This window comes from Amblyraja radiata, chromosome 9 (genome assembly GCF_010909765.2).
Source record: "Amblyraja radiata isolate CabotCenter1 chromosome 9, sAmbRad1.1.pri, whole genome shotgun sequence".
Lineage (NCBI taxonomy): Eukaryota > Metazoa > Chordata > Chondrichthyes > Rajiformes > Rajidae > Amblyraja > Amblyraja radiata.
The window spans coordinates 33,101,019-33,128,399 of record NC_045964.1 but is presented as its reverse complement, the minus strand read 5'-3'; the positions used below and the strand labels follow the sequence as shown (position 1 = coordinate 33,128,399).

Sequence of the window (27,381 nt, the reverse complement as noted above, 5' to 3'; positions counted from 1 at the left end):
ACATTCTCCCTGTGACCGCGTGGGTTTCCTTCCACACTCTAAAGGCATAAGATTTGTAGGTTAATTGGCTTCAGTAAAACGTGCAAATTGTAAATTGTTCCTAGTCAGTAGGATAGCGCAAGTGTACGGGGTGATCGCTAATTGGCACGGACCCAGTTGGTCAAAGGGCCTGTTTCCACACTCTAAAGTCTAAAGTATAAAAGTCTAAAATCCTGACCTTGAGGGCTGTCTGTACTGAATTTTGTAGGTCCTTCCTGTGACTGCATGGGTTTTCTCCAGGTGCTCAGGTTTCTTCCACATACCAAAGACATGCATGTTTGTAGATTAATAGGCCTCTGTAATTGCTCCTAGTGTGTAGAGAGTGGATGTGAAAGTGGGATAACATCGAACCAGTGTGAACGGGTGACTGACGTTCGGCGTGGACTCGGTGGGCCAAAGGTCCCATTTCCATGCTGTATCTCTAAACTAAACTAAAAAGATAATTAGCAATCTATAATAACAATCATTACATATAAGAGCCCCAATTTTCTGAAGAATCTTTTGGCCAGCAAGGGGTTGAAAATCCCAGTTTATGGCAGGCCTAACACTCTAATAGGCAATCTGGAACTATTGGCACGAGAGTAACATTTAAATTGTTCGTGGATGTAGAGCAGGTTGTGTAATGAATCCTCCAGCATTAAGCAATAGTCCGCCAGATGACTCAGAATCACTCATCAAAGCCGGATATATCATAATCTGAAAACCTGGCCTGCTCTTGCTTCAATCGTCACTGGGAAAGGGGCGTATTCCCCTTCATTATCCTATCTTTAATTATAAATTATTGCATTTTACATCATTCAATAGGTGTTTATGCTAGTTCAATACTTCTTTGCACTTGATGCAGTTCTTCCATCCAATTCTTTACTTGGTTAGCCTGAGGTGTCATTGGCACTCACAACATAATTCCACGAGAAAACAAATTCATATCTTGCTAATGACTCCCAAGATACCACGACTCAAGCAATCAGGAGTCTTCATTGTATCTTCTTCTGCAACCTAATAGCAATCACTTTTGTTTTCATTACAGCCAAGCATGAAAGCAAACACATACCAACAGTTTCCTCTTGTGTTTTTTACTGAGAGCTGACTGGCCTTCAGTGTCCAAATTAAGTCACCCTAATGTGTGTTAAAGCATTTTTTTCAGCAGAAGCATTAATCCTCACGCAACAACGATGTCTGCTATACCAGAGTGAGCTATCAATCAGTCATACTTTCAATGCCACGTCCCCTATAAGATCAGTAACCATGGCAAAATTCCGCCCCCCCCCCCCAAATCTTCCCCCGCTCCACCCACACCATGCCCCCAACTCAATGACCTGTTGTTCACACATTCCGCTTATAGCAACCTACTGAAATTAAGGGAGAATGAATAATTAATTTAATTATAGGAAATAAACTTTCTATTGTTTTTTTGCTCTCTGAAGGCAATAAAATTTAGGATCAAGACTCATAGACAAGGCTCTTTTAGGCTTGAGAGGAGAAAAAATGGTTATTTTATTCTTTGTGTGAGGTGGCGTTATAAACTATTTATGCATTTACACAAATTGTGAATGTCTTAAGAACTGTACAAGCAAACAGATATATTTGGGGGTTAACATTCAGTATTAGATTGAAAAGGGTTAGCATTGAGAAGTTGGTGTTGAATATAACCCAAATGCCATAACCTCTGTCATCCTAATTTGTAGGTGCTATAAATGTAAGAACGTCATTGCAATTTTACTAATGAATGTCATTAGGTTTTCCATAACCACATGCCCCAGAGACTAATTTCTCATGTTAAATCTCCTTCAAACTGTTTAAATCAATATTATGTTATCATTTTTCATACCTTGCTGAAAAGATGTGAAACCACAAAAGACAAGAGAGAACAAATGAATTCCCTAATAAGGAACGGCAACAATTTTCCTTAGTTCATTCCATCTTATTTTTATAACTTTATTATCTCTTATTGCACAGTTTCAAAGTATTGGAAACAATGCACTAGTTGGAATGAAATGGTAAGAATTTAATTCTGTTGAATTTGAGGGCATCTCTTAACATCAGCTTCACAATTATCTTCACAACAACCAACTAATTGAAGGTAAAATAAATAAATAAATATGAACTTATAATTAACAATTATTCTTACCAATGGATTGGAAACGGCTCAATTTACCATACACGTTCCCTACGGCTGTATGAATTTGAAACTACTGTTGATAATAGCGATTCCTACATCTTATCTTATTTTACAGCAAATTATTCTCGATAGATTGATGCCCTCTCTAAAATACTGAACAAAGAAATGCCTTCCCACTATGAAAGCTTTTCACCCGCTTACACTGCTGAAAGTAATTTCTAACTAACATTTTGTTGATTGTCTCATTTTAAAAAGAGTTCCATAAATACTTTGGGCAGCAGATTACAGATGAACAGACTATGAGCCAGGTCATTTTGATTTAATAGCTAGCACATATTGCTCTCGTATTTGAGATAACCAAAACGATAAGGTTTGATTGGAAACAGTTGATTCAAGGCAAGTAACAAATGTCCTTGATATTTGAAAGATTTGCTTAAAGCATCCTCATTTAGGTTGAAGAAGGGTCTTAACCCGAAACGTCACCCATTCCTTTTCTCCAGAGATGGTGCCTGTCCTGTTGAGTTACTCCAGCATTTTGTGTCTATCTTCAGTGTAACCCAGCATCTGCAGTTCCTTCCTACTCATTTAATTTAGTTTAGTATAGAGATACAGTGCAGAAACAGGCCCTTCAGCCCACTGAGTCCGCGCCGACCAATGATCCCCGCATACTAATATTATCCCACACAGATTAGGGCCAATTTACAATTTTACCAAGCCAATTAGCCTATAAACCTCTTCATCTTTCCTTTGTTGGAGGAAACCAGAGCTCCTGGAGTTAACCCACGCAGGTCAGGGGGGGATCATACAAATTCCGTACAGACAGCACCTGTAGCCATGGTCAAATTTGGATCTGTGGCGCTGTAAGGCAGCAATTCTACCGATGCTCCAGCGTGTTGCCCAATGCCCAAAGCTCTCATTACATTGTGCAATGGGACACAATCAAGAAACATATAAAAATGGTACCCAGATGGTTGCCGAGGCAATTAAGAATGGGTTGATAACATTAACAGCAAAATAATGTTTTATGTTCTTTGTGGTTGTAGCCATTAGCACAGACATTTCCATGCAATGAATGGACCTTCTGTTTCAAAAAGGGCAGTTTTGGAACATGACATAAATACTGGGGCAAACTTCTGCCTTTCTTCTCTTCAGTTTTCTTTCCTCCTCCCAACATTCCCAGAGACGTTCGGCTCCTGGAATCATGGAATGATACAACACAAAAGGCACTCCTCACATCCACTCTGCTGGGTGCTGCTCTAGCTAAAGATGAAAGGATATCACTCTATAATAGGCACAAAGTGCTGGAATAACTCAGGCAGTTCAACAAAGAAACTGACAAGTTACTAAAGAACGGGACAGGCAGCATCTCTGTAGAAGAAGAATGGGTGGCGTTTTGGGTCAGAATCCTTCTTCAGACTGAAACTAGGGCATGCAGAGGATGGGGATGAGTCGAAGTACTGGAGGTGAGAAAAGACCAGGACCAATCAGGGCCGGCTACAAAAGACCTTAGGCAGGGCGTTGCCTGGTAGAGGCATTGTTGACTAGAGAAGGTGTGATCTCAAGAGAAATAATGTGGAGAACTATTGAACAGGTAAAACAATTAAAGTTGAGACTTTAAGCTGTAGACTTTAGAGATACAGCATAGAAACAGGCCCTATGCCCACCGGGTCCACGCTGACCAGTGCTCACCCAATACACTAGGGTGGAGGAAGGGGGGCAAGGAGGGGGGGAAGGAGGGACGGGGAGGCGAGGGAAGTGTAACATGAAGTTACTTTAAGTTAGAGAATTCAATGTTAATACTGAAGATAGACACAAAATGCTGGAGTAACTCAGCGAGACAAGCAGCATCTCTGGAGAGAAGGAACGGGGACGTTTTGAGTCGAGACCCCTCTTCAGACCTCTCCTCAATCTCCTCAATGTTAATATCGCTAAGTTGTAAGCTCCCCAAGTAAAATATGAGGTGCTGTTCCTCCAATTTGCATGTTGTCTCACTCTGGCAATGGAAGAGGCCCAGAACCGAAAGGTCAGTGTGGGAATGGGAAGGGGAGTTGAAATGGTTGGCAACCGGGAGTTCACGTTGGCCTCGGCGGACTGAGCACGTGTTCAGTGAAACGGCTGCCGACCGCCGCACTCTCGGTCTGAAGAAGCGTCTTAATCCAAAACATCACCCATCCTTTTTCTCCAGAGATGCTGCCTGACTCGCTGCGTTGCTCCAGCACTTTGTGTCTATCTTTGGTATAAACCTGCATCTGCTGGTCTTTGTTTCTATCATTCTGTGATGTCAAAATGCAAATGCATCCAGAGTTGGAGAGCCTTGTGACCAAGAACCACTGAGTTAGAGAGTCAGGGAAAGATACACCGCGGCAACAGGCCATTCAGCCCACTAGGTCGGTGCCGACCATCAACTGCCCATTTTTCCACTAATCCTACCCTAATTTATTTTTATTCCCCCTAAACGTCTCTCTAAAGGACGTACCTCTAGAAAGGAGATGTGGATGATTCTCTTTAGTCAGAAGGTGGTGAATCTGTGGAATTAATTGCCACAGAAGGCTGTGGAGAACAAGTCAATGGATATATTTAAGGTGGAGATTGACATATTCATGATTAGTAATGGGGTTATGGGGAAAAGGCCGGAGAATGGGGTTGAGAGGGAAAGAGATCAGCCATGATTGAATGGCAGAGTAGACAATGAGCTGAATGACATTCTTCTTCTACAAGTTATGAACTTATTCTATTTGTCAATGACCTCACCCTTTATGGAATGATTTATTCCTTATGCGAGATATGGCAAGAAAATGTGTAACTTGGATGTTACAGATGGAATGGTGAGATGAATCAGGAAAATTTGCCCAATTCACCTCTTTAAGTGAAGCTTCTGAACCTGTTTATATATACAAGGCCTTCATTGAGATCCCTTCCCTTGGCACAGGGCACCAATTGAAGCTTGGGTCCCTCTGGGTTTACACGCTTGGTCTCACTGGTTAAACTTACTGAGCCCGGGGATGCAGCAGAAATAATAGAAACAAAGAACTGCAGATGCTTGTTTATACCAAAGTAAAAACACACAAAGTGCTGGAGTAACACAGCGGGTCAGGCAGCATCTCTGGAGGAAAACGATGGGTGACATCTCGGGTCGGGACCCTTCTTCAGACTCCACAGAGATTCATTTTTGGACCTATATCGCAGGAGCCTCTCGGGTCAATGTGAACTGAAAGAAGCTACAGGGTTACGAAGGTCCATTTTAACTTGACCACTCGTCGTGAACAATCGTGGAATTCTCGTGGTGTTCAAGAGCTCTCCGTGCAGTTTCCAGCCTTGCTCACCACCCATCCAAGCACAAAAGCTTTCTTCATCCCCTACCATGGTTGTTCTCGATGGACAAGGTTAAAATGGACCTTCGCAATGCTGTTGTTTCTTTCAGCTTACATAGTTCTGAGATACCCAGGTGATATGTGTCAGAAAATGAATCTACAGTATGTTAGGTTATAAACTACCCAAGTACCCTAATGTCAACGTGAAACTGAGTTAACAGGGTTGTATGAGGACATAGATGCTGGGTGGGCAGAAGGGCCTGTGTCCATGCTGTACGTGAGGTGCTCTGTGGATGAGCTATCTCCAGGGTGATTGGCTGTGATGGATTATTAAGATTTGTAACAGTGACATCCACAAAGAACATCATGACTGTCAATTTACCAGAGCTTCATTTCCCCTTTACAGAAATAAGGGCTGACGGGCAAATGATTTAAAATAATTTGTGAGCTGCATCTGGGTTGAAAGCCATTTCTGCGACATAATTAGAATGTTATTAGAGCATTAAAACGAAAAACAGTCAACACGCATTGTTCAGGCAAGATCTGACTGCTGCACCTCTCTCACACATTATAAACATTTATATTTAATTGCCTTTTGGTTATAAAACGTAGGATTGTATTTTATTGCTGTAATTGAAACATAAACTTTACTGATTCACTTGTCATGAAGTCATAGAGTGATACAGTGTGGAAACCTCGGCCCAACTTGCCCACACTGGCCAACATGTTCCAGCTACACTGGTCCCACCTGCCCGCATATGGCCCATATCCCTCCAAACCTGTTCTATCCATGTACCTGTCTAACAGTTTCTTAAATGTTGGGATAGTCCTTGCTTCAACTACCTCCTCTGGCAGCTTGTTATATATACCCACCCCCCTTTGTGTGAAAAAGCTACCCCTTTCACCTTAAATAAGTATGTACGTATATATATTTATCGTTCATTATTCTATGTTCGCTCTTCTGGGTGAGATGCTAACTGCATTTCGTTGTCTCTGTACTGTACTCTGCACTATGACAATAAAGATTGAATCTGAATCTGAATCAGAATCTCTGGTCCTCGATTCACCTACTCTGGGCAAGACACTGTATTTAGATGATCTATTCCACTCATGATTTTATACATCTCTATAAGATCACCCTTCAACCTCCTGCGCTCCAAGGAATAGTCCCACCTTACTCAACCTCTCCCTTTTGCTCAGACCCCCTAGTCCTGGCAACATCCTCATAAATCTTCTCTACACCCCGATTCAGGGAACTTGAATTGACATGAAATTCAAGCCTTTTGTAGCTGCCTCTGCAGGAAACCAATTCCCACGGCAACCGCAAATGGAAACGGATAAGACTAAAAGTAGGGAATCATGAAAACATGACTGATGTGAAAATATGATGAAATAGCATTGGTCGCATTAATGAATGGACCACAGAGCTCTCACTCTGCTTGACAACATCTTTCCAATAGCATGGTGCCCAGAACTGAACACAAGACTCCGAATGCAGCCTCACCAACGTCTTATACAACTGCAATATGACCTCCCAACTTATATACTCAATACTCTGCCTGATGAAGGCCAATGTGCCAAACATCTTTTTGACCACCCGATCGACCTGCGACTCCACCTTCATGGAACCATGCACATGCACTCTTAGATCCATCCTACAACACTCCCCAGAGCCCTAACATTCACGGTATCATAGTCATAGAACCATGTAGCGTGGAAACAGGCCCTTCAGCCCAATTTGCCCACGACGACCAACATGCCACATCTACTGTACACTAGTCCCACCTGCCTGCATTTGGTTGATATCCCTCCAAACCTATCTATGCTTGTACCTGTCCAAATGTTTCTTAAACATTGCGACAGCGCCTGCTTCAATGACATCCTCTGGCAGCTCATTCCATACACCCACCACCCTTTATGTAAAAAAGATACCCCTTCCGTTCCTATTAATGAACTTGTGTGGAACTTTCAAGATTGGAGAGCGATGCACATTCATAGATCAGTATTGCTTGGGTTATCATCCTTCTTCTTCTTGTGTATGGCGTGCACAGCCTAAAGTTGTAGGACAACTTGTTCTATTGGATCTTATTTGATAGTGCACGCCAGGTTGATTGCATTCGTTGAAACAGGGCAGACCACGTGAAGGTTGCAATCTCCCACCCAAGGGTTATCATTGAATCTAGTGAACTGAACATGCAATTTTAATCTTGCACATCAAGGATTGCTTGATTTGAGAACAAATTCTATATTTCTGGGGCTCAAGGAGACAAGAAACCCTTTCAAATTGCACAACATATTTGCAAGCAGTTAATGTTTAAGAAAGAACTGCAGATGCTGAAAAAATTGAAGGTAGACAAAAAAAGCTGGAGGAACGCAGCGGGTGAGGCAGCTTCTATAGAGAGAAGGAATAGGCGTTGTTTTGTGTCGAGACCCTTCTTCAGACTGATGTCGGGGGAGCCAGGAAAAAAAAGGAAGAGGCGGAGACAGTAGGCTGTGGGAGAGCTGGGAAGGGGAGGGGAAGGAGGGAGAAAGCAAGGACTACCTGAAATTGGAGGTCAATGTTCATACCGCTGGGGTGTAAACTACCCAGGCAAAATATTAGGTGCTGTTCCTCCAATTTGCGGTGGGACTCACTCTGGCCATGGAGGAGGCCCAGGACAGAAAGTTCGGATTCGAAATGGGAGGGGGAGTTGAAGTGCTGAGCCACCGGGAGACGTTGAGCAGGTTAGGACTCTACTCCTTCGAATGCAAGAGGATGAGGGGTGATCTTACAGAGGTGTACAAAGTCATGAGAGGAATAGATCGGGTAAATGCACAGAGTCTCTTGCCCAAAGTAGGGGAATCGAGAACCTGGGGACATGGGTTTATGGTGCAGGGAGAAAAATGTAATATGAATCTGAGGGGTAACTTTTTCATGCAAAGGGTGGAAGGTGTACGGAAAGAGTTGCTGGAAGATACTATCACAATGTTTAAGAAACATTTAGATAGGACAGGTTTAGAGGGATATGGGCCAAACGCCGGCAGTTGGGACAGGTGTAGATGGGACATGGTGGCTGGTTTAGGCAAGTTGGGCCGAAGGATCTGTTTCCACGCTGTAAGACTTTATGACACTATGGCAGTGTGGGTTTTCTTCAGGTGCTCTGGTTTCCTCCCACATCCCAAAGATGTGCAGGTTTCTATGTTAATTGGCTTCCGTAAATTGTCCCTGGTGCTTAGGATAGAACTGGTGTACGGGGTGATCACTGGACACAGTGGGCCGAAGGGCCTGTTTTCGTGCTGTATCTCTAAACTAAACTAAAACTTCTATTCTTATCTCTGGCCTTCCAATGATCTGCCTGTCAAAAACCCCTTTGCCTGTGTCCACATTACCTGCCACGTTCTGTTCTACTTCTCCCCTTTTCCAACTTTCTTCTCCTCTCCAGTCACTGTTAGGCAGCAACTCTACCGCTGCGCCACTGTGCCGCCCAGCCGTTGCTCTAGCATTTTGCATTCAACTCAAGTAACAGCTTTCCTCATTAGTTTTCTTAGGCCAACATTTTCTATATTATTTTTATATGTCTTCTTTTTAATTTTTCCTTATGTACCACTGACTTTGTGACCTTTTGGCTTTAGGGAAGGATGGCACCATTACGTAATCTCCTCTCTAATTCCCACTGGCTCCATCACAGGGTCTGAAGGAGGACCCCAATCCAAAAAAGTCGCCTATCCATGTTCTCCAAGGATGCTGCCTGACCCGATGAGTTACTCCAGTATTTTGTGTCCTTCTCAGCCATGTTGTCCTCTACAATACAACGTTACCTAAACTTCTTACAGTTACCCAGCAATACACAATTTTACATCTTGCGAATGAGTGCATGGAGATATAATATGGCCAAGAGATACTGAGGTTATCAAAGTGACAGAAAGTATCAGACACGTCATGAATGAAGCTGAGAAGTGAACGGACAAACGATGAGGCAATTGTCAGAATTTTTTTTAATATTCAAAAGAATATAAGCGAAAATGTAGCAAAACATCAGGCAGGAAGATCTTTTTGTGAACTCTGGGAAACTGATGGAAATGTGAGGCAGGGAACTGAGGGGCAACATGATTGAAGTAAACGCATTTTGTTTTATTCCTTTGGAGATATTTTTTCTTTTTATCTTTCTCGATATTTGGATCAGGAAGAGAGTAGTGCCCAGTAACACTTCACCAAACCTCTCTTGATGCATCACAATTGCTGTAGATTTGATGATAAAAGCCCCTGCTGTATTGTTTATTTATTTATTAAATAAAACCTTGTCAGCAGCTAAGCATAAAACAGGAACAAAGGCAGCTTTGATGTTGCCTGATTATTCCAAGCATTGGTGAGCCTCCATACAGTCCCGGCCGCAAGATGGCTTTGCAAGACGATGTACCGGCACATTCCATACATTCTCTCTGAGGTTCTTTCAGCAATACACGTTGCTGGCATTCCTGATAATACAGGGATTATATTTGCCGTTTGACAAAGCTGATGTGCAAGGAGATAAATATAATGCAGATCAACGGGACGTGCAATTGCAACAAGCTGCTGTACAAGAGAATGACTGAGAGAAGTAAATTATCGTGCAGCTTAAAGGAGATATCCTATAACTCTCCATTAAGTACAAAATGATTCAAATTTTCAATTATTTGGCTGTAAGTAACAAAGTGTGTAGAAGTACTCAGCTTGATTTATAAATCTTCATTTCTGCAGGAGACTGATTATGAATAGAGATTATGTGTACCGTTAGGTTTTTTTTTGTTTCGTCACGTGTAGATATTCACAGTATCAATCTTTAGTGCAAGGTGGTCCATCATGCACTTTATAAAAATGCTTCAGAGCTTCGGATTACATTGAGCTGATGAGACTCTACTGATGTTTTGGTCTAGTGTCACCTACATCCTGTACAAAACAGGACATTTTAAATTTCCTGGGTCATATCTTAAGATTGATGTAAGTGTAGATTAGAACAAATGCCAATTCAATATTTTTCACAACTGCGCTAAGGATCATAGGATACTCACATTAATTATTGCTTCATAAATTCTGCTTTTGGTGTGTCATACTTGGTCAATAAGAGATAAAATGAATCTAATAAAACAGCGTCAGAAGATCACCTCACTGTTTTTATGGCTGCAATAAAAGTGTTCTCTTTTTCTTTACAAAATGATGGAGATAATGATAGAAATATCATGAGATCAGGCCAGACTCTGAAGCAGGTTGGTTAGAGCAGGCTGTTCCTGACTGTAATAACTGAAGGGGTGAAAGAATATCAGAAATAGAAGTGGTGGAAAGAATTGTCCATTTCATTCCTCAGCATTAATGGATGGAAAATGCAAAGTAGGGCAATGCAAAGTAGATAATTCGGTAGGGGGCGCTGCACTGGCAGCAGCCTGTCGGCAGCGTGTCCGTCTTTTTTCAACTTTTTTTATTTTTTTAGTATGTTTAAAAGTCTGTTTTTAATGTTTCTTTGTGTGTTATGTGTGGGGGGTGGTGTGGGGGGGTGAGGGGGAAACCGTTTCGGCCGCCTCTTCCATGGAGAGGCGACTTTTTCAGGTCGCCTCCCCCGTGGCCTAACAGCAAGGATCGGCGCGGACTTTCCCGGAGACGCGCCTGGAGCTTCAGCGGCGGGCGCAGCGTGGACTCTCGGCGCGGAGCGGGTGAGACCTCGCTGGAGGGAAGCGCTCCGTTACGCTGGCCCGCGGCAGCCGGCAGCCTGAAGCCGCAGTCTGCAGAACTCCAGCTGGTGCGGCGCCTACAGCCCGGGATCTCACGTTGGGGACCCGGGTGGAAGAAGAAGCTTCCACCGCCGGCCCGCGGCCGTCTTCTACTGCGGGTGCGGCATGGACTTAACATCACCCCTGGAGGGGAGCTTCGACCGCCGGCCATGCAGACTGCGGTGCTTCCGGCTGCGGCACGGCAGGTACTTTAAAACTTTGACCGCCGGCCTGCGGCCTACACCAGCCTGAAGCCGCGGTCTCTGGTTGGGAAGAGCCGATCCTGGACTCACCTTGACTTTGACTTTGTCCCTTACCATCTGGACGCCCGCAGCAACGGCTGTGGAGGGTGGAGGTCCCGACCACGGGGGAAAATGGAGGAGGACTGGCCAAGCTCTGTGCCTTCCACCACAGTGATGAATGCTGTGGTGGATGTTTGTGTAAAATTTTTATTGTGGTTGTGTTCTTTATTACTGTACCGCTGCTGGCAACCCAAATACCACCGACCTTGGTTGTGTGGCAATTAAATTATATCAAATCAAATTATATCAAAGAACAATTCCTTTCTTTCATTTTGAAATATGTTTAATGTTAATAAAGAATTTAGTTTAGAGATACAGCACAGGAAAAGGCCCTTCAGCCAACAAGTCCACGCCGACCAGCGATCCCTGTGCACTAACACTATCTTACACACACTAGGGACAATTTGTAATGATACCAAGCCAATTGGCCTACAAACCTGTATGTCTTTGGAGTGTGGGAGGAAACTGGAGGTCCCAGAGAAAACCCATGCAGGTCATACAGAGCGTACAAACACAGTACAGACCCATAGTCAGGATCAAACCTGGGTCTCTGGTGCTGTGTTACAGCAATTCTACCACTGCGCCACAACGCCGCCCAGTCTGGCCTAATTAAATGCTAGAACAATGAATAATAGTAAAACTCAATGATAGATTCAGCTTTCAGTTATAGTTCAGTTTAGTTTGGTGTCAAGTGTACCGAGGTACCGTGAAAAGCTTTTTTGTTGAGTGCTATCCAGTCAGCGGAAAGACTATACATGAATACAATCAAGCCGCCCACAGTGTAGAGGTAGAGGGTAAAGGGGCTAATGTTCAGTGCAAGATAAAGTCCAATAAAGTCTGATTAAAGATCGAATGTCTCCAATGACATAAATGGGAGTCAGGCCCATTCTCTAGTGGTAAGGGGGTGGTTTAGTTGTTTAAAGGGGAAGTGGCAGTGACCGGGGTGGTGCTGGTCCTTGATTATGCTGGTGGCCTTGCCGAGGCAGCTTGAAGTGTAGAAGGAAGGGAGCTTGTTTTGCGTGATGGCCTCGGGCACTCTATCTATAACCTACCCGAATCGATCCACTGGCTGAGCAATATTACAGTGTTGGGAGGCAAAAATAAAATTGTCTTTGCTGAAAACATCAAATAAAAACATAAATTGCTGAAAATGTTCAGCGAGTCAGGCTGCATCTGTGGGAAGCGACCCTGTTAGCATTTTGGATTAAAGGCCCTTTGTCTGAATTGTGTTGAATGTGACACATCATCCATTCCAGGCACGTTGGGGCTGAATCTTTTCCACTTCAAAATACGATGATTTGGTTAGGTGTTGCTGACGGGAATTTAGAATTACAAGGATGAATGCTGAAGTCAATAATCCATCAAACGTGTAGCCAAACTATTTTTTAAATTAGATGTCCATTTAGACCAATAAAAGGACTAATCCGATGAAACAGAGAAAAAACAGACATTGCCAAGCAATTTTGAGGCATTTCCGATGAGGTAGATGCTAGCTCAGGACTCTAGGTGGTGATAAGATGGTTCCGTTGCCTGATAATAGCTTAATATTGCATTAATATTAATAAATAATTGACTTCATAAACTTGACTTGATATTAGATCTGTCAAGTTCCAGCACGTGTCTCGTTTAGGCAGTAAAGGTTAAGTTTTGTTTATTGTCTTGTGTTCTGAGGTACAGTGGAAATCTGTTTTATGTTGCATGCTATCCAGTCAGTGGAAAGACGAAACATGATTACAATCAAGCCGTCCACAGTGTACAGATACAGGATAAAGGGAATAATGTCTAGTGCAAGATAAAGTCTCCAATGTGATTGATGGGAGGTCAAGACCATTCTCTAGTTGGTGAGAGGACGGTTCCTTACAACAGTTGCCTGATAACAGCCGAGAAGAAACTGTCTCTGAATCTGGAGGTGTGTGTTTTCAAGCTGGAGTTTGATGACCCAAACAGAGTGCAGTAGTATTTGGACAACAACACATCTTTTCAATTGCTGCCCACTTCGACTTGCTCAGGATCCTGCCCACAGTAACATAATAAATATGATTATTAATTAGAAAACATTATTTAAAAAGGACGTGTTTATCAGAGGTTGGATGAATGAAACCAAAATCGAACTGCTTCTCATTGTGAGGTTATCCATTTTGGTGGCAACAACAGGAAAGCAGACTATTATCTAAATGGTGGCCGACTAGGAAAAGGGGAGATGCAGTGAGACCTGGGTGTCATGGTACACCAGTCATTGAAAGTAGGCATGCAGGTGCAGCAGGCAGTGAAGAAAGCGAATGGTATGTTAGCTTTCATAGCAAAAGGATTTGAGTATAGGAGCAGGGAGGTTCTACTGCAGTTGTACAGGGTCTTGGTGAGACCACACCTGGAGTATTGCGTACAGTTTTGGTCTCCAAATCTGAGGAAGGACATTATTGCCATAGAGGGAGTACAGAGAAGGTTCACCAGACTGATTCCTGGGATGTCAGGACTGTCTTATGAAGAAATACTGGATAGACTTGGTTTATACTCTCTAGAATTTAGGAGATTGAGGGGGGATCTTATAGAAACTTATAAAATTCTTAAGGGGTTGGACAGGCTAGATGCAGGAAGATTGCTCCCGATGTTGGGGAAGTCCAGGACAAGGGGTCACAGCTTAAGGATAAGGGGGAAATCCTTTAAAACCGAGATGAGAAGAACTTTTTTCACACAGAGAGTGGTGAATCTCTGGAACTCTCTGCCACAGAGGGTAGTCGAGGCCAGTTCATTGGCTATATTTAAGAGGGAGTTAGATGTGGCCCTTGTGGCTAAGGGGATCAGAGGGTATGGAGAGAAGGCAGGTACAGGATACTGAGTTGGATGATCAGCCATGATCATATTGAATGGCGGTGCAGGCTCGAAGGGCCGAATGGCCTACTCCTGCACCTAATTTCTATGTTTCTATGTTTCTATGTTTATTGGTCTATGGGGTTATTATAATTGCTGAAAAACTAGCCTTCAGGATGTACATATTGATTCCCTGCAGTCTTGTGAAAGTGAACTGCTGGCCACTGGAATAATAAATCTCTGCATCTAATTTACACAAATCCACGTTCAGGGACAACATGGCAGTGAGTGCAGACAGTAGATTGAAAAGGTCAACGTGATCAATGGATCCGGGCGCTACGACCTGTAGCTTCCACCGAGTAGGAGATGTTTAGAGATACAGCATGGAAACAGGCCCCTCAGCCCAATGAGGTCCACACCAACTATCGATCACCTGTTCACACTAGATCTACATTATCCCACTTTCGCATCCACTCCCTACACACTATGGGCAATTTAATAAATTAACCTACAAACCCGCACGTCGTTGTGTGTGGGAGGAAACCGGAGCATAAGGTCATAAGGTCATAAGGAATTGGAGTAGAATTAGGCCATTCAGCTCATCAAGTCTACTCCGCCATTCAATCATGGCTGATCTATCTCTCCCTCCTAACCCCATTCTCCTGCATTCGCCCCATAACCATCTGGCACCTATACTAATCAAGAATCTATCTATTCCTCAAAAATATCTACTGACTTGGCCTCTACAGATTTCTGTGGCAAAGAATTCCACCCGGATAAAAATCCAACCTGTCACAGGGAGTACATGCAAACGCTGCACAGACAGCGCTCAAGGTCAGGATTGTGATGGGCAAGGAGCGAGGCCGGTAGGGGAGGAGAGGGAACCAGCGTCTAGTCTACCACACTCTCGAGGTTGGCTGCGGGAGGTGCCCCCGGGGAAGAAAAAGTGGACGGGCGAGGAGAGGGGCGTGATGTCCAAGGAAGGCGACAGCTGGAGGCCCACAACAGTCAGCACCTCATATTCCGCTTGGGGAGCCTGCATCCGGCGGGCATGAACATTGAATTCTCCCAATTTTGTTAGCCCTTGATGTCTCCTCCCCTTCCTTAGCCCTCGAGCTGTCTCCTCCCATCCCCCAGCCCTCGGGCTCCTCCTCCTCCCTTTTTCCTTCCTACTCCCCGCCACCCCCTATCAGTCTGAAGAAGGGTTTCGGCCCGAAACGTTACCTATCTCCTTCGCTCCATAGATGCTGCTGCACTCGCTGAGTTTCTCCAGCATTTTTGTGTACAGCCTGGGACTTGTCTGGAATAGGCACCGCTCATCAGAACTAGAGCGTGGACTTTGAAAATGGTGCCAAAATATGGCATATCTTGCATGTGGGATGAGTAGACTATTTCTGTATACTTGAGAATCGAGGATTGAGGGTATGGCAATACTTTACTGTACTGTTTGCATGGAAAAGAAAGTGTGTTAGCACTTCTTACTTATCACAATAAAAGCACCATTGAACTATAGTCAAGGGCCAGTCTCACCCCGGTCACTCGCTCTTCTTCTCTCTCCGATCAAGCAAGAGGTACAGAAGTTTGAAAACACATTCCTCCAGATTCTTCCCAGCTGTTATCAGGCAACTGGACCATCCTACCAACAACTAGAGAACGGTCCTGACCTCCCATCTATCTCATTTGGTAAACAAATTGAGGTGAATTAACAGTGTTGATGATGCATACTCAATTCAAAAATCCTTTAATTCTGATGCATTATCTATTTTAAAAGTAATTACAACTGGATAACCTGATTTTGCTTTTGCACTACATGTTATGATATGATATAGAAGTATATAAAATTCTGAGAGTATAGATAGGGTAGACAGTCAAAATCTTTTTCCCAGAATGGACAAATCAAATACGAGAGGGCGTAGCTTTAAGGCAAGAAGGGCAAAGTTTAAATGAGATTTATGGGGTGGGTTTTTTTTCCATTGAGGGTGGCGAGTGCCCGATTTACAGACAAACCCACACCCATTGGGATGTGGGAGGAAACCGGAGCACCCAGAGGAAACTCACGTGGTTGCAGGGAGAACGTGCAAACTCCATGGAGACAGCACCCGAGGTCAGGATCAAACCCGGGTCTCTGGCACTGGGAGGCAGCAGCTCGACCAGCTGTGCCACTGTGCCGCACACAGAAACCATGGCCATTGCCAAATGTCATCAGGTTTTATTCTCTTTCTGTTGTAACATATTACTATTTGAGTTACATTTGTGATATAATACATGCGAATGGTAGATTTCCTTCCCTGAAGGGCAGAAGTAAAGTAGTTGGGCTCTCCTCTTTCAGAGGAGGTTTACAAGAATGGTCCCGGGGATGATTGTACTAATGTATGATGAGAGTTTGACGGCACTGGGCCTATACTCGCTGGAGTTTAGAAGGATGATGGCGGACCTCATTGAAACCTACCATATAATAAAAGGACTAGATTGAGTGGATATGGAGAAGATTTTTCCAATAGAGGGAAAGTTTAAGGCCAGAAGGCACAACATCAGAATAAAAGGACATAATTTTAAAAAGGAGATGAGGAGGAATTTCTTTAGTCAGACGGTGGTGAATCTGTGGAATTCATTGCCACAGACAGCTGTGGAGGCCAAGACATTGGGTATTTTTAAAGCGGAGATTGACAGGTTCTTGATTAGTAAGGGGGTTAGCGGTTAAAGAGAGAAAGGAGAATGGGGTTGAGAGGGAAAAATAGATCAGCTGTGATCGAATTGTAGAACAGCCTTGATGGGCCGAATGGGGTTCCTAGAGGGATTTGAAGTGCACATAATTTTGCCCGGATTAAAGGAGGTGCTGGTCCACCAGTTGCTGGAATATTGGTGGTGGACGTGTATTAGGTATTGACTACGTTGCTAATTACTGCAGCAATTAGGGTCTGCCAGGCTACAATGATACATGTGTAAGAAGGAACTGCAGATGCTGGTTTAAACCGAAGATAGACACAAAAAGCTGGAATAACTCAGCGGGACAGGCAGCATCTCTGGAGAGAAGGAATGAGTGACGTTTCGGGTCGAGACCCTTCTTTAGACCCAGAGGGTCTCGACCTGAAACACCACCCATTCCTTCTCACCAGAGATGCTGCCTGTCCTGCTGAGTTACTCCAGCTTTTTGTGTCTATCTACAATGATACATCCTCCCTTGCAGCTTTTAACTTAATACCCATACAGCAAACATCTGACAAATCAGTTTGGACTACATTTATACATTTATAAAAATGTATTAAGCATGCAAAGCTACAACATTTAATTTAGTGCTCATTGTAAATAATGAATGACTGGATGTTATTCAGCATTTTGATGATACATCAGATTGTAATGAAATCACAATAATCATTCCATGTTTTTTTTTTCCAGAGGACACCTTGTAGAACAGCATTTGATTATCAAATATCAGGTAAACAAATTATTTTTCCTTGCAATTTATAGTCCCTGGGGCTAGCTGTTTGTAATATTTCACCCATCAAGGACATGACCTGGGTTATTTATAACCCATGATGAGGCTGTCCAAATGTTTGATGTTACTGTAAATGATGGCCTAGCACTAGTAAATTTCTCACATACTGTTTCACGACTCTCTAAGTATAGGTCTTTAAAGATGCAGTTACTGCAGCTAAGAATTGAAAATGCTGGATTCAAGATTGTGCTTTTAGAGATCGAATTGCTTCTCACAATAGACTTAACAGCACAAGAGCACAACCACCATTATCTTTGCATTTAAAATGGTCAACGTACAATGTTACATAATTAAGACTGCAAAGGAAAAGCAGAGTGGGGTTTAGCTTAAAGATATACATAAATGGGCATTGAGCTACTGCCTTACAGTGCCAGAGACCCGGGTTCGATCCTAACTATGGGTGCTTGTCTGTACAGAGTTTGTACGTTCTCCCCGTGACCTGCGTGGTTTTTCTCCGAGATCTTCGGTTTCCTCCCAAACTCCAAAGACATACAGGTTTGTACGTTAATTGGCTTGTTGTAAATGTATAATTGTCCCTAGTGTGTGTAGGGTAGTGTTAATGTGCGGGGATCGCTGGTCGGTGCGGACTTGGTGGGCAGAAAGGCCTGTTTCCATGCTATATCTCTAAACTAAAAACTAAACAAAGTGCTGGGATAACTCAGTGGGCCAGACAGCATCTCTGGAGAAAGAAAATAGGTGACATGCCGGGGGGGGGGGGGGGGGGTTGGGGAGGTGGGCTGTGAGGTGAATAACTGGAGATCAGAAAAGGCCATTCAGGGCCAGCCACAAATGACCTCAGGCAGGGTGGTGCCTGATAGGCCCATTGTTGGCTCAGGAAGGTGTGATCTCAAGTGAAACAATGTGGAGAACTGCAGAACTGGTAACATGACTAGGGTGGAGGAAGGGGGGCAAGGAGGGAGGGAGAGGGAAATGGAGTGTAAGATGAAGTTACTTGAAATTAGAGAATTCAATGTTCATACCGCTGGATTGTAAGCTGCCCAAATGGAATGTGAGGTGCTACTCTGGCAATGGAGGAGGCCCAGGACAGAAAGGTCAGTGTGGGAATGGGAAGGGGAAAGGTAGTTGAAATGGTTGGCAACCAGGAGATCTCTCTCGTAGGATAGTTTAGTTTAGAGATACAGCATGGATAACCTTCTGAGCAAATTTCTCTTTAACACACCTTTAGCCAGTTAATTCTTTCCCTGTCCTCTGATTAATGACATCCCTAACTGAAACGTCGCCTATTCCTTCTCTCCATAGATGCTGCTTCACCCGCTGAGTTTCTCCAGCATTTTTTGTCTCCCCAACTGAGGAAAGTTTAGTTGAGAGAAAGCTTTGTACCACTGTGCTGATAGACACCTTCTTCATTGTTGAGGAGGTTACATTTATTAACGTTGGAAAGCCCAGTAAGATTGCAGCACAGTGGTGCAGTGGTAGAGCCGCTCCCTCACAGCGCCAGAGACCCGGGTTCGATCCTGACTATGGGTGCTGCCTGTATGGAATTTTAACTTCTTCTTGTGACCACGCGGGTTTTCTCCGGGTGCTTCAGTTTCCTCCCACGCTCCAAAGACGTAACGCTTTGTAGGTTAATTGGCTTTGGTAGGTTGTTAAATTGTCCCTAGTGTGTAGGATAGTGCTAGTGTACGGGGTGATTGCAGGTGGGGGTTGATTCGGTGGGCCGAAGGGACTGATTCCATGCAGTATCTCTAAAGTTTAGTTTAGTTTAGAGGTACAGCATGGAAACAGGCCCTTCAGCCCACCAAGTCTACGCTGACCAGCGATCCCCGTACACTAGCACTATCCTACACACTAAGGACAATTTACAATTGCTACTAAGCCAAATTAACCTTCAAACCTGTACGTCTTTGGAGTGTGTGAGGAAACCGTAGCTCCAGGAGAAAACCCACGCGGTCACAGGAAGAACATACAAACTCCGTATAGACGGCACCCGAGTCAGGATCAAACCTGGGTCCCTGGCACTGTAAGGCAGCAACTGTAAGGCGCCAGCGTGCCGCCACCCACAGTCTACGACACATCTACAAATAAAACGTGAGTTGATAGATCACGACTCTATGAATCTTACAATCAGATTTAAAGTGTAGTCATTTGTTTTTTATACTTTATGTTTCTACAAAAGATAAATTCCAGCCAGTTTCCACCGGTCTGGTTGAAAATGAAGCTGTTACAGGGTGCAATATTGTGTGGGCCAGTGAGGCAGGAACAACAACTTTTCTTCATTACGGGAATGACACCGAGGAAGCTGCCGACATATATCAATGACACTTTACCTGTCAACTAGAGGGATAGCTTTTGATTACTGCTATCATCTTGAGCCAGTCCAAGCCTTGCTCTACAAGTACTTTGAACATATTGCAGTGGCAACACAGTGAAAGCTGGAGCTTGCAACTGGGCGATGATCCAACCTGTTTCTATCATCCTGTCGACTAATTAGTGTGGCCACATTTAGTTAACAAGGAGAATGGATCCCAGCTGGTTCGCCGCCTTGATCTACAGTAAGCCATGAGGTTAGCTGGATAGCTGCAGGATATAAAGTATCACCCTACTTAACTCACACTCTTATTCTATTCTGAAATGTTATCTTTGAGGTTTAGAGTTTTTGAATTTTTTTAGTTCAGAGACACAGCATGGAAATAGGCCCTTCGGCCCATCAAGTCCACGCCGACCTGCAATCACATGCTCACATTGGACTTCAGAGAGATACAGCGTGGAAATAGGCCCTTCGGCCCACCGAGTCCACGCCGACCTGCAATCACATGCTCACTTTGGACTTCAGAGAGATACAGCGTGGAAATAGGCCCTTCGGCCCACCGAGTCCACGCCGAACATCAATCACCCATTCACATTAGACTTTAGAGAGATACAGCGTGGAAATAGGCCCTTCGGCCTACCGAGTCCACGCCGACCATCGTACACACCCGTTCATACTAGACTCCAGCAAGATACAGCATAGGGAAAGACCTTTTCGCCCACCGAGTCCGCACCGACCAGCACGTTCTTTGTTTTCCCACTTTAACATCCTATACACTAGGGACGCCAAATGACTGGATGAGAAAGTAGGATACCATAGAACTAGTCTGAATGGGTGATCGCTGGTCGGTGCAGACTCGGTGGGCCAAAGGGCCTGTTTCCATGCTTTACCCCTTAAGTCTAATGTCTAAAATCTAAAGACAATTTACAATCAACCTACAAACCTGCATGTCATTGGAGTGTGGGAGGAAACTGGAGCACCCGGAGAAAACCCACGCTGTCACAGACTCCGTACAGACAGCACCCATGGTCAGGATCGAACCATAGTCTCTGGTGCACTGAGGCAGCAACTCTTCCACTTTATTTCCTTCTTGCATTGAGGCAAAATAGTTGCCGGAATACTGAAACAATGCTGGTTCCTTGCATGCTTTATACAGAAGATTATTTATTATGAGTTATCCAGAATGTCTCCTATGGCCACTTCCACAAAACCAATGAGGAGCCGTGTGGCGGTTTTATGCACTGTTTTTTTTAACCAAAGTTTCCATTTAGCAACACATAGAAATATGTTAATAGACCTATTTTATGACTAACTGCAAAATCACAAACATTGGGCTACACACAGTCTAGATAAGGTGATTGGTTTTCCAATAAAATTTTATCACCCAATGCACATGTACAATTGCAATTTCTAGACCATAACCTTTTGGAATTATGAGGAGGAAAGATGATTTCGGAATGGTAATTTTTTTTCTAATTTACACTCAGCCCGACACTGACCTTCTGATTGTACAAACATTGCACATTTGATCTGCAAATTAAAATAATACGGAATTATAAGCAATGCATTCTTTAGTTTACACGGTCTGAAGAAGTGTCTCCACCCAAAACGTCATCTATTCCTTTTCTCCAGAGATGCTGCCTAACCCGCTGAGTTACTCCAGCATTTTGTGTCTATCCTCCTACATATTTTATAGTTTAGTATTACCTTTAATTTAATTTAATTTAGTTTAAAGATACAGCGTGAAAACAGGCCCTTTGGCCCACCAAGACTGCACGTGACCAATGGTCACCCCGTACAATAGCACTATCCTACGTATGAGGGACAATTTTCTAATTTGCCTAAAGCCAATTAACCTAAAAACCTGTACATCTTTGGAGTGAGGGAGGAAACCTGAGGACTCGGTGAACTACTTTGAACTCTACCAAGGTTGTTTTCTTAATCAGGTTAAAAGGAGGCCACTTAGACCATTATGGTTGTGTCAATTTTTTGAAACATTTTTCTGAGTTGCAATCCATGCATTATGAAATTTCTCCCTTTCAAATCTTTTTCTAATTCCCTCTGCTAAGTTAAAACATTTCTGAATAAATTGCTCTTCAACCAGTTACTTATTTCCCTGTCCTTTGATTATTGACCTCCCGACCTGTAAAAAGTTTAGTTTAGGGTCTGAAGAAGGGTCTCAAACCAAAAAGTCACCTATTCATTTTCTCCAGAGATGCTGCCTGACCCATTGAGTTACTCCAGCTTTTTCTATCTATCTATAGTTTAGGGATACGGCTGGGAAACAGGCCCTTCGGCCCACAGAATCCATGCGACCATCGATCACCTCTTCACAGCAGTTCTACGTTATCCCACTTTCTCATCCACTCCCGACACATCAGGATCGAACCCGAGTCTCTGGCGCTGTAAGGCAGCAACTCTACTGCTGCACCACTGTGTCACCCTTGCACCTGGCCACACAGTCATGGGTGTAGAGGGAATAAGCACATTAACATGTATCTGGACACAATCAACACCAACCACATAAATCACAGGGGGCTGAGGGTGAAAGTAATCACTATTACTCGCTCTATCAAGAATGCATGCAATAAAAATGAGCTCGTTCTTTAGCAGCAAAATAAGATGGAGCATAAAGATGTCATTCAATGGGTGAGGGTGCTTATTTTTCCCTTGTGTGGGCCTTGGGATTAATATCTGTGTACTCCACCCTCAATGCTGTGAGGCAGCGATTAATTTTCTGTTGGTGCAGCAGTGAATGAGTATGCATGTGATTAATGTGCAATTGTCAGCTTTAACACAACGGGAAAGATATGAAAGTACAGGAGATTTCTTCGCAGGCAAGAGAAGAAAAAAAAACGGCAACTGAGATCTCCATTGACCGAACACAGTGAGCAATTAACAGTTGAGTGAAATGCACATCTCGTTACTTATTTAATAAAAATCTGAGCACTGAACAGCGAAAGAAATGGAAAAACTAAAAAAAAAGTCAAAAAAACCCCGAAAACGTTGGCCTTAGAAAACTAATGTGGAAAACTATACTTGAGTTGGACACAAAGTGCTGGAGTAACTCAGCAGGTCAGGCAGCATCTCTGGAGAACATGGATAAGTGATGTTTCAGATTAAAGAGTCCCGATCTGAAACATCACCTATTCTTTTCCTCCAGAGATGCTGTCTGACCCGATGAGTTACTCCAGCATTTATTGTCTATCTACAATATAGATAGGTCCCATTTCAGGTTGAGACCCTTCTTCAGACCTGCTGTATTCCTCCAGCACTTTGTGTCCCTTTGTGTATCGACCTGCATGTGAAGTTCTTTGTTTCTACAAAGAATAGTGATTAATGCTTTTAAAAGTAAAGGAACAGATTGCAAGAACTACTGCTTTAGGCATTTCCTTTTCACCTTTGTGTTGTGTGCAGAATGTAAGCTCGGTCTCACTGACACTGATTGAGAGGGAATCTGTTCTAATTATCGGTCTGAACTAAAAGTCTGAATAATAACATGCTAGAGATTTTTAAAGTCCAAATCTTCTGGAATGTAGTGCTCAGATATTGTTAGAAATAAATAAAATTCTTCTCCGCTCTGTTCAAAGAGAATCACAAGCCGAGGGTTATTTATCTCTCTGTGTTCTGTTCATTTAACTTGCATAATATTCATGAGTATCCCAAGGACAGGTGATAAATTTGTGCCAATTAGCTTGCACAGAATTAGCATGTACATTTTCATTTTGTAAGATTACGTGACAGGGTCCAAGGTAGACTGTGACCTAAATCATTATGTTATGGATGTCCTAATTCTCTGATTAACACAGTTGAAAATTAAACCCATGGGCGGCCTAAATGAAGGCAATTGCTGTTGTGGCTGTGAACAACTCAATTGCAAAGTGACATTTTCTTGGCAAATTTTATGATATATATATGATTTATTTCTCAAATCCCTTCCTCAAGTAACTGCAGTAGAAACAAATAATTGCAGATGCTGCTTTATACTAAAGATAGATACCTAGTGCTGGAGTAACTCAGTGGGTCAGACAGCATCTCTGGAGGAAAAGGATAGATGACATTTCAGGTCAAGATCCTTCTTCGCCTATACTTTGCCTCCAGAGATGCTGCCTGACCCGCAGAATTACTCCAGCACTTTGTGTCTATCTTTGGTATAAACCAGCATCTGCAGTTCTTTGTTTCCACGTCATCTATCTAAGTTCTTCAGAAATGCTGTCTGACCAGCTGAGTTACACCAGCACTTTGTGTCCTTTAATTACTATTCTTTGTTTAGTCCTGATTTTTTTTGTAGGCTCTCTTTTTTTTTGAAGGGGTGGTACGGTGGCGCAGCGGTAAAGTTGCTGCCATAGCGCCAGAGACCTGGGTTCGATCCTGACTATGGGTGCTGTCAGTACGGAGTTTGTATGTTCTCCCCGTGATCGCGTGGGTTTTCTCCGGGTGTTCTGCTCCAGTTTATTCCCACACTCCAAAGACGTGCAGGTTTGTAGATTAACCTGCTTTGGTGAAGATTGTACCTTGTGTGTAGGATAGTACTAGTGTACGAGGATCGCTGGTCAGCGCTGACTTGATGGGGTAACGCGCCTGTTTCCGCACAGTATCTTTAATCTAAACTAAACAAAACTCTGAAGCTCTTGGTCTGCTACAGGCAGTTTAGGTTTAGGGTGAACAAGGCTTGCGAATAAGTGGTCAGGCCAGAGTGGATGAGAAAGTGGGATATCATAGAACCAGTGTGAATAGGTGATCGATGATCGGTGTAGGCTTGACGGGCCGAAGGGCCTGTTTCCACACTGTATATTTCAATTGATTCAATTAAACTCTGGGGCCAAAATAAGCGAGCAGTAAATATTGCCAACAAGAGGTCTGAGGGTGTGAGAGCACTGAATTAACAACAGTAGTTAAAAGGTCATTAGCGCAGAGTCTTCAAACAGTGTATCATTCGAACTGTCAGCTCAATAATTGCTCCACAAACTAGTTTGCTCAATGATGCCATAAGGATATATTTTTAAGCAAAGTATATTAAACAATGGGTAGAGGCAGTCCACAGTTAGTTAAGCCATTAGCAACTTTCTCCGCTGAAAATTAACAACGTGAATAAAGTTACTTGAATTACACATGACTTATTGCTGGTCATAGAGTCATAGTCATACAGCACAGGAACAAGCCCTTCGGCCTAACTTGCTCGCACCAGCCAACATATCCCAGCTACACTAGTCCCACTAGCCCGCATTTGGCCCATATCCCTCCAAACCTGTCCAATACACGCACCTGTCCACTAGATATTAGAATATCATCACTTGAAATTATTGCTGCCAGTAAAAGTGAACACATTAAAACCTTTACTGAAGCAGAGGGCTAAGGAACTTCAAAAAGTCTGAATAGTTTAGTTTATTATTGTCACGTGTACCGAGCTACAGTGAAAATAATTTCTGTTGCGTGCTAACCAGTCAGGCAAAAAAGACGGCACAGTGGTGCAGCGGTAGAGTTGCTGTTTGACATTGCCAGAGATCCTGACTGCAGGAGCTGTTTGTATGGAGTTTGTACGTTTTCCCTGTAACCACGTGGGTTTTCTGGTTTCCTCCCAGACTTGCAGCTTTGTAGGTTCACATCTACTCCCTACACACTCGGGGCAATTTACAGTGGACCAATTATCCTACAGACCTGCAAGTCTTTGGGATGAGGGTGGAAACCAAAACACCAGGAGGAAACCCACGCGGTCACATGGAGAACGTGCAAACTCTGCACACAGACAGCACCCAAGGTCAGGATCGATCCCGGGTCTCTGGCACTATGTGGCATCAGCTCTACTGCTGCACCACCATGTCGCCCTTCAATTATACTTCAGATTTGTCTCTTTTGCTCCATCTGGCTTATAGATGTAGAAGGCCACCAGTATGGACAATAAATTTCATATCAGGGCTGAATGAGATTATAGCACAACATCAGAAACTACTCACAATGAGTCGATTCACAGATGCATTAAATTCCGGTTTGTTCACAATTAGCATTATCACCCAATGAGCAAATTGTAAAGTAAAGCAAATTGAACTAGTATGATTGGCAAAATAATGAAGTTGCTGATTGTAAAACATTGCAAAGATAAAACCAGCAAAATGACTACTGCAAACAAAGGGCCTCCTAAAGATTATGATAAAAGCTTTGATTTCAGCTATGACTTTCTCCGCCATGTATAGGCTGCATTTCAACATTTGCTAAATGGTACCAGAAAGTTTTATGACATTAGAAAATGTGATTGGAAGTCTCTTCTCTTGAAACCGTATTTTACACAGAAACATTAATAATATTGAGAGGCTAAGATCATGCTGACACATCCATTCAGAGATCTTCAGCCAGAGATTCTTCTGTACCTAACTCTGCACAGAGATGTAGGGAGATCACTCCTGAAGAATTGGTTTTACTTGTTAAGGAAGGGTGTGTTTGAATTGAAGTACGAAATGGTTCGAAGGAGTTGTTTTATAAGGAAAGATTGGGCCTATACCTGCTGTGAGCCTATTTCTCCCTCCCCGTTCTCCTACATTCCTTCCTCTGGTTTCATAACTGCAACTCTTCAATCCTTCTGTCTCACACCTGCTTTAATCTCTGGCCTGTGTCTGACTGAGTTACTCCAACATTTTGTGTCTATCTTCGGTGTAAACCAGCATCTGCAGTTCCTTCCTACATATTTAACCATGACCTGCCAGGCCTGTCACAGGTTCGGGATTGAGAGGATGTTTTTGTTCTGTGGTAGAACAGAGGATCAGATTTCAGAAGAAAAGTTCAACCATTTAATATGGAGATGAGGAGCCAGCTGCCTCATCAGGAGCAAGCGTCATGGAAGACCCACATCAGCCTGGCCATGCTCACATTTCACTGGGAAGAAGGTACAGGAGCCTGAAAACTGTAACACCCACGTTCAGGAGCAACTTCTTTCCTACAACCATCAGGCTGTTGAAGGGTTTCGGCCCGAAACGTTGCCTATTTCCTTCGCTCCATAGATGCTTCTGCACCCGTTGAGTTTCTCCAGCACTTTTGTCTACCTAGGCTGTTAAACACTACAGCCTCCAAATGAGGTCAGAACTACATTGACTTGGGCATTGTTTTTGTCTTTGCACTATTATTGTTTGTTTTATATGCTCGCAGTGCCAGAGGCCCGGGTTCGATCCTAACCTCGGGTACTGTCTATACGGACAGCGTGGGTTTTCTCCGTGTGCTCTCGTTTCCTCCCACATTCTAAAGATGTGTCGGTTTCTAGGTTAATTGGCTTTTGTAAATTGCCCCTAATGTGGGATGTGAAAGTAGGATAACATGGAACTGGTGTA

The 27,381-nt window shown here is 43.4% G+C and overlaps 1 long non-coding RNA gene across 1 annotated transcript; it reads right to left on the bottom strand.

The window, feature by feature from the left end:
- Positions 1-4,036: 4,036 nt before the first annotated feature.
- On the bottom strand, positions 4,037-26,200 carry LOC116977330. The gene is made up of 6 exons (XR_004413185.1): positions 26,191-26,200; positions 21,069-21,071; positions 20,019-20,028; positions 8,100-8,104; positions 4,176-4,273; positions 4,037-4,048 (listed from the first exon to the last, which is right to left on the bottom strand). It is a non-coding gene; the product is annotated as an uncharacterized LOC116977330 (long non-coding RNA).
- Positions 26,201-27,381: the final 1,181 nt, after the last annotated feature.